The 6,374-nt window shown below is 28.6% G+C and overlaps 1 protein-coding gene across 6 annotated transcripts in view; it reads left to right on the forward strand.

Moving 5' to 3' along the window:
- The window catches only part of LOC106879981 (uncharacterized), a 263,310-nt gene that overhangs the window by 148,238 nt on the left and 108,698 nt on the right, over nucleotides 1–6,374 (forward strand). The gene's annotated exons all lie outside the window — the stretch shown is intronic.

A 6,374-nucleotide genomic window follows, 5' to 3' on the forward strand; every position in this document is an offset into this window, starting at 1 on the left:
GTTGTCATCTGCTGGTATTGATACATCAATTAGAAAGCATTTTTTTTCTTCTTGATCTTTGACAACTATATCTGGTCTATTGGCCTTAATTTTTCTATCTGTGTGTATTGGCATATCCCAGAGTATGGTTGCTTTCTCGTTTTCTGTGACCTTTTCTGGCGTGTGTTTATGCCATCTTTTTTCTGTTGTTATCCATAGTGTTGGCATAGCTTCCAGTGTATATAGGTCCCAACTCTGTTGTGTCTGTGAATATATTCCTTCTTAGCCAGGACTGGGCAGCCAGAGATAATATGATTTATTGTTTCTTGTCCATCTCCACATATTCACACACGCATGCACACATACCTAACACTAACAACCCCACGCATGCATGTATACACACCCGCATACACACACAAACACACAACTACATGCACATACACATGCACGCGCACACGCGAAAAAACGAACATATACCACCCCACATAATCCCTTGTTCACACACACATGCACACACACATGCACACACACAAAATACATGCACATACATACACACACACATGTACACACGCACATACACTCACGTGCACACACATACAAATACACGCACATGCAAATGAATCCACACATACTTCCCATACACACACAACACACACTCATACATACATGCACGCAATTATACATACATGGACACACACATGCACATACACGCACACAAAACACATACACACACAACATATACATACATGCACACACACATACTTCAAACTACCAGCTAAACACCTCCTACTGACCATTCTCCTACACACATGTGAAGGGTGACACACCTCAGACAGTCACTCCTACCAAAATTCTTACTATAAATTCTTCCTAAGAACTTAAGCGATACTAAGTCCACCCATCACATACATTAGCAGCCAAAACCGCACACACACACACACACACACACACACACACACACACACACACACACACACACACACACACACACACGTGCACATGCACATACCCATGCATACCTCCTATTCTTGCACTCTCCTGTCTTAGTAAGAACTTTTTCTTCACCCATTCCCTTCCGGTCATTTCAATATGTGACCATGTGCGTATCGTTGGCGATTTTCATTCTCCGTCTTCCCTTCTTTGGACTTTTTCTATATTTCTGATGAAGAGTTCTACTCGAAACGTGAAATTCTCTTTCTTTTCTTTCCTTTCCTGAGCTTCCATCAATACAGTACTTGTTCCACGTCTTCGGGGTGTTGTTTTTTCTTGCTTGTTCTTGTTTGGATTGACTACACACACACACACACACACATATATATATATATATATATATAATTTAGAGAAAAACCAACTATTAACAAATTCAACGATGAAAATGTCATTCAAAACATCTAGAAAAACAAATATACTACAAAAACCTATTCCAAAAATCAATAAATTACATAATCAATAAATAGCAAATAATATTAAAGGACTACACGCGTTTCGTGGCTATATTTTAAAATAAATTTGATTCCATCTAAAAATATAGTCATTCTTCAGGTCTATAATAATCATAAGAATAATAAAAATAAAAATAAGAATAATACTAAAATCAATGTACGTATCTAAACTTATAATAAAATATCAAATAAATATAGAATAACACTTTTTCACAATAAATAATCGAAAAGTATTTAACAACATTACTTAAAATGAAAACATAACTTATCTTATCAAAGAATTTCTGTTAAACGAAAATTTCAAACGTAAAACTAAGAACTTAGTGTTTATAAGAAGTATATCACATGAAAATATGGCGTAAATATAAAAATTATAGAATAAATAGATAGAATATGCATTTAATCTGTTAAAATGACAAAATGTATTTTAGCTGTGAGAATAAGAAAAAATTAACTGTTGTATATTATTTACTGGAAAATTATAAAGTCTAAATAATTTAAAATAAAGCCCTAATTTATGCAATGAATAAGGTAGGAATGACTTATGATGAAGTTAATGTAGTTAAAACGGCTAGAAAATCGTTGATTAAATATAATAATAAATTGTGGGCTAGGAAGGATACTAGGGACTATTTTTATAAAGCTATGGGGCACCAGATTCTGCACAGGTAACTGATTTAGTAGGTATTTATTTATTATCGGAACTTCAATTAGAAAATTTAAAGGTAGAAGGTGGTTTATATTAGGATGACCTTTTATTAATAACTAACTATTGCACTAATAGAACACTAGAAGAAGAAGAAACATAAGAAGAAACTATATAGTCTTTTAAAAGAAATGGATTAAGTATTACTATATATAATGAGAACTATAATGTTAATTACTTAATAAAAACCTTAGATATATTAATGCTAACAGTAATCATCCACTCTCAATTGAGAAATCGTTGACAGATAATATAGGTAAAAGAATATCGTTGCTTTCTTCTAATCTTGAAATTTTTCAAAAAAAAAAAAAAAAATCCCACCTTATTATAATGAAGCCCTGCGGGAGGCGGGATACAATATTAATTTCTTTAATAATTCTAAATATAATTATAATATAAAAGATTATAATATAAATGATTCCTATATTTTTTATAATAATAAACCTAACATTAAGAATTATGATTAGTTTTATTTAAGTAATTATGGTACTAATAATAAGTATTATGATAATACAACAAAACATAGATATAATAATAATAGACTAAAAAATAAGATTAAATTTAATTCATCTAATGATAATAATGAATTTAATAATATAAAAAATAAATATAATAATATAAATAATAAGAACAAAATTTGGTTAATTATTCCTTATGGAGTTCAAGTTAAAACAAACATTATTAAAGAGATTTTAAATATAACTGAAGTATTCATTAGAGATAATAGAAAATATAATAACATTTTTTCTGGTAATAATTTTGGAGTTGGTTATTCTACTACTAATAATGTTGGTAATATTTTCTTCTTTTAATAAATTTAAGCTGAATAAGTTTTACAAAAATGAATCTAATAATTATTCCAATAATAATAATAATAATAATAATATAGACCAGAATATAATTAATTGCACATGTAGAGATAAAACTAAATGTAAATTTAATAATAAATGTAATTTGGAGGATGTAGTATATAAATGTGTAGTGACTTTGATTAATGATAATAATAGGAATAGGTATAATTTAAATACTATTTACATAGGGTCGACTTCTAATAAAATTAAATTACGGGTGTCTCAACACATGCATTCTTTTAAGAATAGAAGTTTAATTAATTCTACTGGCCTTAGTAAATATATATGGGAACTAAAATCTAAAGACATTAAGTACAATTTAAATTGGGAGATAGAATAGATAGTAATTTTTATTTATTATGTACTAATGAATTTAAGGAGATATTATTAACTAATAATAAAAAATTACTTAATTCCCTAGATGACCGTAAAATTAAATGTAGACATAAGTTAAATTATTTATATAATAAGTTTAGCTAATTTGTGTTTCTATGATACTAATTGTTGTAGATATAATTTGTAGTAGTTAAATGTGTATATTAGCGCGAGATTATATTGGGCATATTACATATTTAGAATAAGATTAAACTATGAAGTTTTTTTAAATAAATAAATAAAGAAAGAAAAATAGATGAAATTATAGAAATTTAGCTTAACTTATGTATGTTACATATTTTAGACTTAAATTATTTAGACTTTATATATAATTTTCCAGTAAATAATATACTGCAGTTAATTTTTTTTTATTCTCACATTTTGTCATTTTAACAGATTAAATGCATATTCTATCTATTTATTCTATAATTTTTATATTTACGCCATATTTTCACGTGATATATTTCTTATAAACACTAAGTTCTTAGTTTTACGTTTGAAATTTTAGTTTAACAGAAATTCTTCGATAAATAAGTTATGTTTTCAATTTAAGTAATGTTAAATACTTTTCGATTATTTATTGTGAAAAAGTGTTATTCTATATTTATTTGATATTTTATTATAAGTTTAGATACGTACATTGATTTTAGTATTATTCTTATTTTTATTTTTATTATTCTTACGATTATTATAGACCTGAAGAATCACTATATTTTTAGATGGAATCAAATTTATTTTAAAATATAGCCGCGAAACACGTGTAGTCCTTTAATATCATTTGCTATTTATTGATTATGTAATTCATTGATTTTTGGAATAGGTTTTTGTAGTATATTTGTTTTTCTAGATGTTTTGAATGACATTTTTCATCATTGAATTTGTTAATAGTTGATTTTTCTCTAAATTATATATGTATTATATATTGTGAAATTTGATTTAGAATTGCTAAATTGAATTTTCCCTGTAAGTTTTGGAATTGTATTCCCTATTATTATTATTATCATTACTATTATTATTATTATTATAATATATATATATATATATATATATATATATATATGGTGGTTGTCTACTCCTTATGCAGTTTGACCACCTCCTGTTTCTACACCTTAGAATCATAATGGCATCTGATGTGGCTTTTTAAACCAAACAATGCTTTGAAAAGACACCCACATAGATTACATATCCTATTTGGATCACCTACAGCTGCAGTTAAGTTCTGATCTTTGTGAATCTTAAAATGTCTTTTGAGACCTCCATTAGATTTGCAGGCCTTCTGGCATACATTGCATTGAAAGGTGTGCGCATACATATAGGCAGAATAGTTAGTGAAAGTTTGTTTTCCATGGCTTCGCAAATGAGATTTGAGCCCAGCAAAAGAAAGGCATTGTCTGTCGCAAATGTGCATACAAAAAGGTATATATGTATGTGTTTATTTGTGAAAGTGAGTTAATATTCACTCTTGTCTTCACATGTCTTCCTGGTTTTAAACAATGACTTTGTTAGCAGTTGACTGTGGAAGCATAACTGGATTTCTTAATATTTGTGTAATCTTTGAGAAGAAAATGCTCCTTTATATGCATTGTTTATTTCAATTTCTCTGCACAGACATGTCCAAGGGAGGTTATTATCTTGCCTGGGAATAAGTGGGGGTTAGTGGCATAAAGATCATTCAGCCATAGAAAACTCTAACCCATGCAAGTGTGCAAAAGTAAATGTTAAAATGATGATGATGATGATGATGTTATATTCTGCTGAACATAGAATTTCTAAAGTGTGAGAGTAAAGCAAAATGTAGAAAAAAAAAAACAAGAATAATATATTAGAACTGTAAGGCAGTGAGCTGGCAGAAATGTTAGCATGCTGGGTGAAATTCTTAGCGGTATTTTGTCTGTTTTTATGTTCTGAGTTCAAATTCTACCGAGGTCAACTCTGTCTTTCATCCTTTTGGGGTCAATAAATTAAGTACAAGTTGTGTGCTGGGGTCGATCTAATTGACTGGCTTCCTCCCCACAAAATTTTAGGCCTTGTGCCTAGAGTAGAAAATAATATATTAGAACTCTGGTATACAAAGTCTTTTCTGGAAAAATAAGTTGACTGACATATTCTTGATGTCATTAGTCTATGAATTGCTATAATCAGCCATATCAGTAATGACTATAACTGCAATAACTTTTAAATTCTCAAAATTTCATTTTATTTTTTTGTTAATTCTGGAGTTAATGTTGTCATAATTATTAATCCTAAAGTTCTATTGTTTTTAAACTTATGACATGAAAACTCTGCGTTTAGGAGAAGTAAAAATGGTGTGATGTAATTGTTTCTAGTTTATTTCTGCTGTTAATGTCTGAGTTTTAACATGTTTAGTAGCAAACTGAGGACTGAAAATATGATTTTAGAAAGTTCCAATTATGTCACCAGAGAAAAAAAAAAAAAAAATATATATATATATATAAATAAAATGAAAATGGAAGGACAATACCCTAAGGAATGGTTAGAGGAAATTTAAGGTAAAGGAATTTAGGTCAAGATATTGGAGAATTATATCTATTCCTCAGTGTATCTAGAATAATACAACGAAACACTAAAGTACTAAATTTAAAACCATAGGGAACATTAATAGTTAAATTAGAACAAGACAAACATTTATAGTTAAAATAAGATATACATAAATTTTCTCTTGCTTGATTTACCCCTAACCTGCTGTCTATTACTACTTTATCTACCTTCCTCTAAATTGAAATTACTACTATCTTACCCCTCCAATTAGATTATATAGAAATTAAATTCTTGTTTTGATTCACTAGACTATTGAATGGCAGCCCAGTCAAGATGGTAGTTTCTTCTCCTACTCTTGTTTTTGCACACATCTACAAAATGACTTTCTAAAATGTAATTCCTTTATGCAGCTGAGGAGTACATTTTCATTGCACATTTTATGTAGTGTTCTCACTACATGAATAAATGAAGTTTGTACGAAACGTACGTACTGCTATAACCTATTGAATTTTTGTTGCTTTT

This window comes from Octopus bimaculoides, chromosome 5, assembly GCF_001194135.2.
Source record: "Octopus bimaculoides isolate UCB-OBI-ISO-001 chromosome 5, ASM119413v2, whole genome shotgun sequence".
Taxonomy (NCBI): domain Eukaryota; kingdom Metazoa; phylum Mollusca; class Cephalopoda; order Octopoda; family Octopodidae; genus Octopus; species Octopus bimaculoides.